The following is a 14,305-nucleotide window of genomic DNA, read 5'->3' as shown; positions in this document are numbered from 1 at the left end:
AGAAGTAGCGATATGATAACAATTGCAGCAATTTATATTAGTTAACTGTGTGGCAGCAACTTAAGATTTTATGTTACTTGCGGTTATTTCTTGAAAGTCCCGGTTTGTACAGCTTGCAGGTGTCTGATGAAGAAAGATCCAATCCTCAGAGTAAAAGTAACTTAGATGAAATAAATTCTTTCACTGGTTAGCAGTTTGTAGTAACAGTTCCTGCTGGTAATTGTAATCCAAATACTTGAAGTAGCAAATATCTTTGATTCGTGAAATAATGCACAGGTTAAGAAATAGATGCATAGAGCTTAGCTGATATGAAGTTAATAACTAAGCACTTGTTTGGGGCGGAGACATGACTTAAATAGAGGTGTAAGGTGAGCTGTAGAAGAAAAGGAAAACCAGGAGTGGAATCCTTACACATCCCCCCCCTCAAGCAAGCCGACCACGGCTGGATGTTTTGGTCTGTGGGGAAAACGTCTATGGAAACGTGCAACAAGCCTTGTAGCATCAATATGAGTATGAGGCTCCCAAGAGTCTTCTTCAGATGAAAACCCTTTCCATCTTACTAGATACTGAAGTTCACCATTATAATATCTTGAATCCAAGAGATCCTGAACTTCGTACATGTTTGTGTCTAGGCATACCGGATCAGGAGGAAGGAGAGGAGTAGGAGGGTGTCGACCCGTATAAGGCTTCAGTAAAGAGACATGGAAGGTAGGGTGTATTACCAAATTATCAGGTAGATCCAAGGTAACTGCATTCTCATTTACTATGTGAGTGATCTTGAATGGGCCTATGAATAGACTAGCCAATTTCTTCTTGGGAAGATGTAACTTGATATTTTTGGTTGACAACCACACGAAGTCTCCTAATTCATACTTTGGAGCAACTCTACGTCTTAAGTCATAATACTTTTTCTGAGATGCTTGTGCATGTTGTATGTTAGTAGATAGATGATGGAAGTTTTCAGATAGGCGTTGTAGTAATTCGTCAACAGATGGTGTATTTTCAGAAGAGGAATGCTGAAAATTGAATCTAGGATTGAACCCATAATTAGCAAAAAAGGGAGAGTAATTGGTGGTACTGTTGATAGTGTTATTGTAGGAAAATTCTGCCATAGCAAGAAAAGATGACCATTTATGTTGATGGTATGAGCAGTAGCAACGTAAGTATTGTTCGAGCCATTGGTTCAATCTTTCAGTTTGTCCGTTCGTTTGTGGGTGGAAAGCAGTACTTAGCCGTTGTTCAATTTGCAGACTTGTAGTGAGTGTCTTCCAAAACCTTGAGGTAAATTGGCTACCTCTGTCTGTAAACAAAACAGTCGGTAAACCGTGATGCCTTACAATGTTGTTCAGAAACAAATGTGCAGTTTCTGAAGAAGTAGGCAACTTGTGGTAAGCAATAAAATGTGCCATTTTAGTAAAGTGGTCAGTAACGACTAAAATGGTGGTGAAACCAGAGCTTGGTGGTAATTCTACGATAAAATCCATACCAATGTGAGCCCAGGGTGAAATGGGTATGTCCAAAGGCATGAGGAGTCCATAGGGAGGTCTTCTCTCGGGTTTGGATACTGAGCAAGTAATACATTGCTGAATGTAGAGCTTGATAGAATTTTCCATGGATGGCCACCAGTAAGTTCTGCTTACTAATTCCTTAGTGCGTCTGATACCTACATGACCAAGTAAGGGAGGATCATGGTGTTCTTTAATAATTTGTGCTCTGAGTGGTTCAGGTACGTAAATTTGAGAACCATGATAATATAATCCATCTTTCTTAATTAGGGAGTTCAGAAGTGCTTGTTTTTCCAACCCTAAGGCGGCTTCATAGTCTGGAACTGATATAGATAATGAAGCGAGGAATTTAGAGGGTGGTAGGATACAACTAGGTGTATATTCAGGAATGGGTCTAGGATCTCTGCGGGAGAGTGCATCTGCCTTTCCATTTTTCGATCCAGGTCTATACAAAATCTGGAAATCAAAACGACTGAAGAAGAGGCTCCATCTAACCTGTCTCCCAGATAAAGTTTTGTTGTTCTGTAGAAACTCAAGGTTACGATGGTCTGTATAAATTATGATGGGATGAGATGTACTTTCTAGGAGATGTCTCCAAAATTCCAAAGCTCTTTTGATGGCGAGTAATTCTTTATCCCCTATGGAGTAATTCATTTCTGCAGAGGACATAATTTTTGAAAAGAAGCCGATAGGAAATAGAGGTTCTTTGAGTGTCTTACGTTGTGATAAGACTGCACCGAGTGCATAATCCGAAGAATCCACTTCCAATATATATTGTAGATCGGGATCAGGATACTTTAAAATAGGAGCTGAGGAAAAGGACTCCTTGAGGAAATTGAAAGCATCAGCAGCTTCTTTCGACCATCTGAACACGCAATTGGAACTAGTAAGTTTGGTAAGAGGTTTCGCAATATTCGAGAAATTTCGGATGAATTTCCTGTAATAATTACTGAATCCGAGGAATTTTTGTAGATCTTTTCTGTTCATAGGAGTTGGCCAGGATTTTACTGCCTCAACTTTTCCTTCTTGCATTTGAATGCCTTCAGGGCTGATGGAGTAACCCAGGAAATCTATGGTTGTAGTATGAAAAATGCATTTTTCCAGTTTGGCATAAAGTCGGTGAACCTGGAGACGAGATAAAACCCAACTAACGTGTTTGATGTGGTCAGTAGTATTGGAGGAATAAATCAGAATATCATCTAAATAAACTATGACACAAATATCGAGTAAATCATGAAAAATGTCATTTATAAAGAATTGGAAGGTTGCTGGTGCGTTGGTGAGTCCGAAAGGCATAACTAGGTATTCATACAACCCATATCTTGTTCTAAAAGCCGTGAGCCATTCATCCCCCTCTCTGATGCGTACAAGGTTGTATGCGCCCCTCAGATCCAATTTAGTATAGATAGTGGCATGTCTTAGTCTCTCTATGAGTTCCGGAATGAGTGGCAGTGGGTAGCGATTTTTTATGGTGATCTTATTTAGTTGTCTAAAATCGATAATAGGGCGTAAAGAGTTATCCTTGTTTCTGACAAAAAACATACCAGCACCAGCTGGTGAGACAGAAGGACGAATGAATCCTTTCTTCAAATTCTCATCTAAATAGCTTTTCAGATGGTCTAATTCGGATTGACATAGAGGATATAAATGTCCTATAGGTGGAGTTGTACCTGGTTTTAACTCTATGGGGCAGTCATAGGATCGATGAGGAGGAAGGGTTTCAGCCTCTTTTTTACTGAAAACCTCAGCAAAGTGACTGTATTCAATTGGTACAAGAATGTCAGGAGTGGGGTTCAGAGAAAGTAGTGACTGCCTAATACAAGTTTGTTGGCAATATTGAGAGTTTAAATGTATGTCTAAAGATTTCCAACTGATCTGAGGTTCATGTAGTTGTAGCCAAGCCAACCCAAGAACAATTGGAAATAATGGAGATGTAATCACATCAAAAGAGAGATGTTCATGATGATTGTTTAATGTTGTGACCGAAAGAGGAATGGTATGATGTGTAATAGGTCCAGAAGAAATCTCAGAGCCATCAACAACACGAAGAGAAATAGGAGACAATTTCTTAATCAGTGGTATTTTATTGATAGAGACTAATGAGCTGTCAATGTAGTTGCCTTGAGCTCCGGTGTCAATGATAGCAGGGACTGAGATCTGTTTACTTGCCCACTGTAAAGACAAAAGTAGAGAACAGTGAAGTGGTTTATTAAGTACTACTTGAGAGGTAAAGTTAGTGCTACACTTACTGTTATTTTTCTGAGGTATGATAGGGCAGTCCTTAAGACTGTGAGCTGGATCACCACAATACATGCAAAGACCCCGGGTCTTTCTTCTCATACGTTCATCCGGTGATAGCGGACCCCTGAAGATGCTGATATCCATAGCTTCAGCTCCGCTGGGACTAGTAGACCTAAAAGTAGGTTGGTTAGGACTGGGAACCTTTTCCTTTTTGTATGGCTGATCTGAGTATTGCCTTTCTGATCTTCTCTCCCTTAATCTTCTATCAATATGGCTACTTAATTTCATAAGAGCCTCAAGTGTCTCTGGCAATTCTGTTCTGGCTAATTCATCCTTGACTGCATCGGAAAGACCAAGCCTAAATTGATTTCTGAGGGCTATGGCATTCCATTGGGAGTCAATGGAGTACTGTTTGAACTCAGTTATGTAATATTCCACAGGTCTGGAACCTTGTTTAAGTTTCCTCATTTTGCTCTCAGCTGTAATTTGGAGGTTGGTATCATTATACAATTCATCCATGACGTCAAGAAATGCAGAAAAGGATGATAGGACCGGATTATTAGTTTCAAATAATGTGTCAGCCCATATACGGGGTTCTCCCCTTAAGTAGCTTATCATGCAGAGAACTTTCACCCTATCATTTGGATAGGTCCTAGGCTTGAGAGAAAAATTAAGAAGGCAAGCATTCTTAAAGTGGCGGTATTGATTTCTGTCTCCTTGAAAATATTCTGGAGGAGCAACAAAGGGTTCAGGAGAGGTCTCTTGGGCTGGTAGCTTAGGATTGATGGAATCTTTTATAACGTTTTTCAAAGTCTCATTTTCCACTTGTAATTCTCTTAGACCCTGGCTGAGTTGGTCTACCCTTTGTGATAGGTTAAAGACAATTTGTGGGAGTTCGGCTGGATCCATAATAATGGCTTAGTTATTCTGTAATGAGTTTTATTATGTTGGATCTCAACTGCCTTAAAGTGTGAATGTTTCACTCTGAAATACAGACTATTATTTCAGCATAGGCTGTGATGATTCAGAGTGAGTTTAATATATGATGAATTGAAGTATGAGTAAATATTTGTAGTGATAAGCTACAATTACTGTGTAGCAATATTCCAAAATATAACTGAAAATGAAGTACAAGATTTCTGAAATAATATTCAGGATTGGTAAGCAGTGAATTTCAATATTGACCTTTGTTTAAATAGGTAGCAAGAGTTATGTGGACTAACCACCGTTAACCTTATTGTAGTAGTAACCGAGTAATATGTAGTGAGAGAGAACAGAGAAATCTGCAGCTGCTGACAGGGGCGTGTCAAGTACACAGGAGTTCCACTGCTGATGACGTCAGAGCTGTACCGTAGCGTTATAGTGAAACTGGTTTGTTACAAAAAGTTATATTGAAACAGAAGTAGCGATATGATAACAATTGCAGCAATTTATATTAGTTAACTGTGTGGCAGCAACTTAAGATTTTATGTTACTTGCGGTTATTTCTTGAAAGTCCCGGTTTGTACAGCTTGCAGGTGTCTGATGAAGAAAGATCCAATCCTCAGAGTAAAAGTAACTTAGATGAAATAAATTCTTTCACTGGTTAGCAGTTTGTAGTAACAGTTCCTGCTGGTAATTGTAATCCAAATACTTGAAGTAGCAAATATCTTTGATTCGTGAAATAATGCACAGGTTAAGAAATAGATGCATAGAGCTTAGCTGATATGAAGTTAATAACTAAGCACTTGTTTGGGGCGGAGACATGACTTAAATAGAGGTGTAAGGTGAGCTGTAGAAGAAAAGGAAAACCAGGAGTGGAATCCTTACACTTAAGCTGATAGCTCAAAGGGATAGCTCACCTAACATTAAACTGTCATGATTCAGATGCAGCAGAAATTAAAATGACCTCTTTACTGTCATGCTATTTTCAGAGTATTTCTTTCTACTCTTGAATTTCTTTTTCAGTAATAAATGTCATCTTATATGCCAGCCCATTTTATAACACCTGTGTAGGGGTGGTTTTTAAAACTAGATTGCAATCCGTAGGGGTTACACAGGTACAGAGAGAAAAATGACCCAGCTCTTAAAATATCCATTGATTGCAAATAAATACTTATGATACCCTGATTACATGTTATATTCGCAAAAGTTTTTCAAAAGTTTTGAAAGATCGGAAAGGTTTTTGATGTTTTCTAGATGCAAAGACAAATGTTACTAACACAAAGTTTTTAAATAGCATTCCCTTTCTAAGTCATGTTTTGCAATGTTAATACTCTACATTATTCTTCAATTCACTCTGCAAATATTTTCAAACGAAGGATAGCAAGAGACTGAAAACAGTGGCATGCAAAATACATTGAAATGACTTTAAAATGGCATTCTACTTCACACAAAGGATAGCAGGACACTGAAAACAGTGGCATGCTAAATAAATTGAAATTACTTTAAATTGGCATTCTACTTTGTGCAGGTTCACCAGCTGTAATAAATGCAGGTGTATTGTTTGTGCAATTAACTAAATTGCTTATGCACAACACGAGTATTTAGCTATGGATGAAATAATAACTCTGATTAAGGTCAGTGATTATGGTGTTTTTGGAATACCATATTACCACTGTTTTCAGTCTCTTGCTATCCTTTGTGTGAAGTAGAATGCCATTTTAAAGTAATTTCATTTTATTTTGCATGCCGCTGTTTTCAGTCTCTTCCTATCCTTTGTGTGAAATAGAATGCCAATTTAAAGTAATTTCAATATATTTTGCATACCACTGTTTTCAGTCTCTTACTATCTTTTGTTTGAAGTAGAATGCCATTTTAAAGTAATTTCAATGTTTTTTTCATGCACTGTTTTTCAGTCTCTTTATTTATATATTCTGAAAAGAATAAAAATAAAAGACATTTACATACATAAGAAAAAATTAAATATAAATTATATTTTAAATCAATTGATTTAAAATAACAAAAATAAACATTCTACTCTTTAGCCCGCTTGGAGGCATGGGGAGATGGTAGGGGAGATCTCTCCCTTGCTGACTGGCCACTAATGAGTATAAAAAGGTTTCTATTAAAATACCGGTTGTCTTCGTCTGCCCTCTCCCGACAATGTAATTCACCCTGCTCTACAGCTACCCTGGCCCTGTCTACTTTTAACCACTCCCTATCATAATTTAGCCTATCACTATCTCTCTGTCTTTGATATGAATCTATTTCCCTTTCTAAATCTAATCTTTCACTATCCCTCATCCTTTCATATACAAATCTTTCCCTCTCTAAATCTGTTCTTCCTCTTTCTATTCTCAGTCTTTACCTCTCTAAATCTAATCTTTCCCTATATACTTGAATTCCCCTCTCTAATATCTGTCCCTGTTGATAGACAGATAATCTTAATGCCCCATGCAACTCATGGTGATCCGCCCTGTACTACCTGGCCAGATTTAACATTTCACAAACTGCCTCATCATCGATTGGAGGCAGTTTGTGGCCAGAATCAGCATGTGCAGGAGGGGCAGCATGTGCAGCAAGTGCAGGAGGGACATCAGGGTCCAGAGCAGCTGGGTCTTCTGGGGCAAGAGGGGCAGCACAGATTAGAGCCTCCATATCCGATGTTCCCTGGGATTCCCAATATCCGGAATCCCTGCTCCTCTTCTCAGATACATTGTGTGCAGATCCGGTATCTAAAGAAATGGAAAAATACAAATATTATAATCACACGTAATGTAAAGTGAAGGATTAAAGGCATATGAAAGTAAACATATAGCTACTATGATTCATATCAATATTATAAATGTAAGACACTGCATTTTAACATGCACAATTCCGATAGTTAATATTATCTTAAAGGAATATTCCATCAAAGTTTTGAATCCAAATGAATGCATTTCATTTTTTAATAACAGCATTTTAATTCTTGGTGCATAAATATAGTAACAAAAATGCTTCTAATAAAAGCTATAGCTGTTTCAAAAGTGTATTTAAGTATTTCCCGTGCACTAGCATTTTCAACACAGCATTTGTTAAGAGAACCAAAAGAGCTTTTTTTAACTTTTTTTTAGATTGTGTTTCTTAATTACTGACATGACACAAGCCCCACTGGTGCTGGGAGAAGCATCAGTATTGAAAATGCTGTTGCGCTGAGAATATCTAGTTCTGAGCCACATGGACGTGCATATAAAAATGTTACCAGTAAAAAAAAAAAAAGTTCTGTTTTAATTGAGGTATATATATGCTCATAAGTTTACATACCCTGGCAGAATTTATGATTTCTTGGTAATTTTTCAGAGAATATGAATGATAACACAAAAACGTTTCTTTCATTCATGGTTAGTGTTTGGCTGAAGCCATTTATTATCAATCAACTGTGTTTACTCTTTTTAAATCATAATGACAACAGAAACTACCCAAATGACCCTGATCAAAAGTTTACATACCCTGGTGATTTTGGCCTTAAAACATGCACACAAGTTGACACAAAGGAGTTTGAATGGCTATTAAAAATAACCATCCTCACCTGTGATCTGTTTTCTTGTAATTATTGTGTGGGTATAAAAGGTCAATGAGTTTCTGGACTCCTGACAGACCCTTGCATCTTTCATTCATCCAGTGCTGCACTGACGATTCTGGATTCTCGATTGGAGTCATGGGGAAAGCAAAAGAATTGTCAAAGGATCTGCGGGAAAAGGTAGTTGAACTGTATAAAACAGGAAAGGGATATAAAAAGATATCCAAGGAATTGAGAATGCAAATCAGCAGTGTTCAAACTCTAATAAAGAAGTGTAAAATGAGGGGTTCTGTTGAAACCAAACCACGTGATCCACAAATGATTTTGAAGAAACAGCACACCTTTGCTTTTTCAGTGGGGCACGGAACAAAAAAGGACTTGCCAGGTCCCAGTCAATCCAGATTCAAAGAGTATTCCAGCCACCAAGTTTTCTTAAAAGACCTTTATTTCACATGGGGTCCCAAACAAACAGTTACAACGTTTCATGTATAATTAGATACACAGGTGTATGCCTTATATACCCTTACCTATTATTCTACATCCTGTGTTAGAATCCAACTGCACAACAGTGCCATCTTGTGGATGCAATAATTCAATGCAACTCCAAATTCAACACAGGAGGTGAATAAACACATAGATAAAATCACTTAAAAAGACATATACAACCAAGTACAAATTTAAAAAGAGGAACAATGCATAGCAAAATTATCTCAAACAGCTGATGTTATTTATGTTGTCAATGGAGAAAAATAATTTTATCTTAATACATTATCTCAGATTTTATCAGAGAAAAAGACTCCAGTCAAAATCTTTGTTCATACCCTTTGGCTTCATGCATTCTAGTTTATATACCCAGAACATCTCTCTCATTTTTAATAGTCGTTCCCTATCTCCACCCCTTCTAGGCCTATCTACTTGTTCAATAATTTGAAACCTAAGTTGACTGATATTATGACCCATAGAGAGGAAGTGAGAGGAAACTGGCACTTCTTTATTCTTACATCTGATATTAGATTTGTGTTCAGTTATCCTCTCCCTTACCTCTCTACAGGTCTCGCCAATATAAATTTGGCCACACGGACATTTAATAAGATAGATACAGTATGTAGCCCTGCATGTGAGATACTTATTTATTTTATATTTCTTCCCAGTAATGGAATGATAAAAAATTTCCCCTTTGATCATAGAGCTACAGTGGGAACAATTCAGACATGGGTAGCAGCCATATCTCTTAGGCCCAATAGTTTTCTGACTCTCTTGTTTACAGCTACCAATATCTGAATGTACCAACTCATCTTTGATACTTCTTTTTTTCTTATAAGCCACAATTACATTTTCTTTAAATTCCAAAACTTCTGGATGGCAGTCTTTTATTATATGCCAATTTTTCTTCAAGATACCAGTAATTTTATTACTTAACCTATTAAATTGTGTGACAAAAATCATATGATTTTACTTCATTTTTTGTTTATTATCTTATCTGAATTGTTCTCATTCATGATTGCATCTAATTGTTTAGAGATCAAAGATGGAGGATAGTTTCTATTTAGAAATTTGTTCGCCATTTGTTCCAATCTATGTTTACATTGTTCTTGATCCGATACTATTCTTTTCACACGAGTAAACTGACTTTTAGGGATTGCCTGAAAGACATTTTCTGGATGGTAGCTCCCATATTTCAGAAAGTTGTTCCTGTCAGTACTCTTTGTGTAAAGATCAGTATATAGAAATCCCTCCTTATTATAGACAATAGTATCAAGATACTCAATCCTCACCTCATTCATATTCAGTGTAAACTTTAAACCTGTAACTGAATTATTAAGATCCTGTACAAATGACAGGAGGCTACCAACGTCACCCCCCCACACGCCAAACACATCATTGATACATCTCCACCAGGAGGCACCATAACGTTGAAAAGATAGATGAGAATATACAAAATATTCTTCAAAATTATTCATGAAAATGTTGGCGTATGTGGGGGCGACGTTGGAGCCCATTGCGGTTCCCTGTTTTTGTAAATAATATGTATCTCCAAACAAAAAATAATTCTGATATAATATGATAGACAACAATTCAACAAGGAACCCAATTTCTCTCTCAGTATAGTCACTGTTAGATCTCAATGCATTCTCAACAGCTTCAACCCCACTAGTATGTTTTATTGAGGGATATAGACTAGAAACATCTAAAGTAAATAAAATACATTTATCTCCAATATATCCAAGATCCTTAATTTTGTTTAAGAAGTCATTAGTATCTCTAATATAGGAATTGGCTTGTTTTACAAATGGCTGTAATATTTTGTCTAAGAAAACAGAGATAGATGAAAAAACAGAACCCATTCCTGCCACAATTGGCCTACCAGGGGGTTTCTCTTTAGCCTTATGTATCTTGGGCAGAACATATATAACCAGTCTAATCGGATTATCAATATAAATATATAGTCAATATAAATGACTCTGTGATAACTTCCCTCTTGACTGCAAGGTCTAAGATGTTTTTAATTTCTTTGTTAAAATCAATGGTTGGATCTCTATTTAGTATTTGATATACATGATTGTCAGATAGTTGTCTATTAATTTCTGCCACATAATCTATTCTATCCAAAAGGACAATGGCTCCGCCCTTATCGGCTTCCTTAATGATTATCTCTGTGTTGTTTTTTTAATTTCTCAATAGCAAGTTTGTCTTTTTTGTTCTTTTGTACCAATTTCTTTTTTCTCTATCTCTTAAAAAGAATATCAATTTCTTTTTGTACCAAACTCATATATGTGGCTAAGCTATGTGTAGCTGTAGGTGTAAAAGTGCTCTTTTTGGAAATACCATAATCTTTAACATTCTTAAATCTAGTAACATTAGTGTTATCAGTGCTTAGTGTCTGTGCATAATCCCTCTGCATAGCAAAGTAAATTCTTAATTTTAATTTTCTATAACATTTCTGCAAATCTTGTTGTACCAAAAACTCATTACAGTGATTATCCAGACAATATGATAATCCTTTGTTTAGTGCCATTTCCTCTTCTTCACTAAGAATGTAAGAGGACAGATTATTATTATTAAATTTTCTTTACATAGTGTCAAATCATTCACACTAGAATCACACATCCTATCATTCACACTGTGCTCATTGTGACTAAATGCTTTACTTAAAGGGACAGTTTACTCAAAAAACTTCTCTCCTTTAATTTGTTCCCAATGATCCACTTTACCTGCTGGAGTGTATTAAATTGTTTACAAGTAGCTCCTTTACCCTTATATTGGCATTTGAAATTTTTGATTTAGCATGTGGTATCCCCACCTATTCTGAAAGTTTGTGGCCGCAGGTTCCAGCTATAGATAAGCTTTGTAAACACAGCCAGCAGATTAAACTACACTCCAAGTGGGATATAGCAGAGATAAGGTAATAAAATGTTGATTTTCCATTGTTCTCTCCAAGTACTGGTAATTGTTTTATGGAAAGATACAAGATAAAGAAGCAGGTATATGTACACAGTGTGATACAGTAATGAGATCTGATTATAACTACAAGCTCGACCCATTTTATTAGGTTGTGGCTTCAAAACACAAAATCAGAGCTTTAATATAGACAAAAAAACATAAAAAGCTATTTTTCATAATTTTTTTCTCTGCAGTTGGTAAAAAAAAGCAATTGTAAACACATTAAGCGAAAAACCATTTTTCAGTATACTGTCCCTTTAATTCAGTGTCATCATCCACAATTAAAGTACATACATCCATTTTTCCAAGAGAGAGAGATTCAATAGTAAGCATGTCTGTCATATCATTATTCACACTCTGGTTAGTATTTTTATCAAAAAGATTACTGTCTAGTAAAGATTCATTACAGCTCCCAGTCTTATTAGACTCTATACCATTAGTACATTTAACCAATTTTGTGCCAATAAGGTTAGTAACTTTATCTAATATGGGAGACCCGGATTTTTTGTCACAGTCCTCATTCGTAATAGCACCCACAACAATATGTGGCAAATGACTATAGCCATGGATTTGTTTAAAGTCCTGGATAGGGCCTTTTTCAAAAGTTCCACATATTTTTTCTTTTTCAGTTGTTTGGTTTAACGCCATAACAGGACTACATCCATCTGTGGTATTACTAACATTCCCCAAAGATCTTATCTGCTCATACCTCTCAGGTTGGTTATGTGTCCTTGGGGGCATAGTGGCGTTCAGTACCTGTAATGGCCTCGTTGTGCTCCACGTCCCCAGCGTGTACGTTGTCGCTCTGACGTCATCGGCCGACCGTAACTGCCTCCTCTTGTGCTTCCTCCCACCGCGGTGGAATCTGCGTCTGAATCTTCTGTCAAAAAAATGGCATATGAATCCAGGATGCTATTAACCTCTTCCTGTGCAGTTGTCTGTTTATTCCGTCTCCCATATTCTCTTGTCTGTTTCACAAGGCTTGTACTCTGGCGCCATCTATAGACTGTACCTTGGCTGTAATCTTGTTCATCTCTAATAAACTTTGTTCTTTTTTTACTTTCCAGGTGTTTTCTGTAATTGCTCACAGATTTCTCTACCTCCATCACAGCTTTCTTATATTCATCAAGGGGTAGGCATTTAACCATTTGTTCTTTTTGCAGGTTAATTTGTTCTTTATATATTTCAATCTCCTTCTGGGAAAATTCAACAGTCCATGTTATAATATCAAAAGAACATTTATTGAGAATACTCTCAAATTTATCCGTATATTCTTTTTTTTATTGGCAAATAAGGTAGGACAGGTGGACATCCTCGGGCCTCTTGGACTACTTTGTACTCTGTGATATTCAGACAACATTATTGCATGTAATTCCAATACCATTTTCTTTTTACTGTCCTTTTCAAAAGACCTGTTTGTAGCCTCAGAGGGAGAAATTTTTAAAAAGACTCTATTTCCCACAACATTAGAGTTTATTTGCTGTGCAGTTTCCTCATCATAAAAAAACATTTTGGGACCCATAGTTTCATCTGTGATAGCACTTTTTGTACCTTCAGCCATAATAGGCTGCAAGTATTCTCCAGCAACAAAACAATCTTGATCCACAAATAATTTTGAAGAAACAACACACCTTTGATTTTTCAGTGGGGCACGGAACAAAAAAGGACTTGCCAGGTCCCAGTCAATCCAGATTCAGAGAGTATTCCAACCACCAAGTTTTCTTAAAAACCTTTATTTCACATGGGGTCCCAAACAAACAGTTACAACGTTTCAAGCCACACCAGGCTCTTAATCATGTATAATTAGATACACAGGTGTATGCCTTATATACCCCATGTGAAATAAAGGTCTTTTAAGAAAACTTGGTGGCTGGAATACTCTTTGAATCTGAAACCAAACCACGGTCAGGTAGACCAACTAAAATTTCAGCCACAACTGCCAGGAAAATTGTTCAGGATGCAAAGACAAACCCACAAATAACTTCAGGTGAAATACAGGACATGTGGTGTGGCTGTTTCAAGATGCACAATAAGGAGGCATTTGAAGATGGGCTGCATGGTCGAGTTGCCAGAAGAATGCCATTAGTATGCTAATGCCACAAATTATCCCACTTACAATACGCCAAACAGCACAGAGACAAGCCTCAAACCTTCTGGCACGAAGTCATTTGGAGTGATGAGACCAAAATGGAGCTTTTTGGCCACAACCATAAACACTACATTTGGAGAGGAGTCAACAAGGCCTATGATGAAAGGTACACCATTCCTACTGTGAAACACGGAGGTGGATCGCTGATGTTTTTGGGATGTTTGAGCTACAAAAGCACATTTGAATTTGCATTCTCAGTTCCTTAGATATCTTTTTATATCCCTTTCCTGTTTTATACAGTTCAGCTACCTTTTCCCACAGATCCTTTGACAATTCTTTTTCTTTCCCTGTGACTCAGAATCCAGAAATGTCAGTGTAGCACTGGATGAAAGATGCCAGGGTCTGTCAGGAGGCCAGAAACTCATTGACCTTTTATACACACACACTAAACAAGCAAACAAATTACAGGTGAGGATGGTTACCTTTAATAGTCATTCAAACCCCTTTGTGTCAACTTGTGTGCATGTTATCAGGCCAAAATAACCAGGG

This window comes from Bombina bombina, chromosome 3 (genome assembly GCF_027579735.1).
Source record: "Bombina bombina isolate aBomBom1 chromosome 3, aBomBom1.pri, whole genome shotgun sequence".
In the NCBI taxonomy this organism is placed as follows: domain Eukaryota; kingdom Metazoa; phylum Chordata; class Amphibia; order Anura; family Bombinatoridae; genus Bombina; species Bombina bombina.
This window is presented reverse-complemented; position numbering follows the sequence as displayed.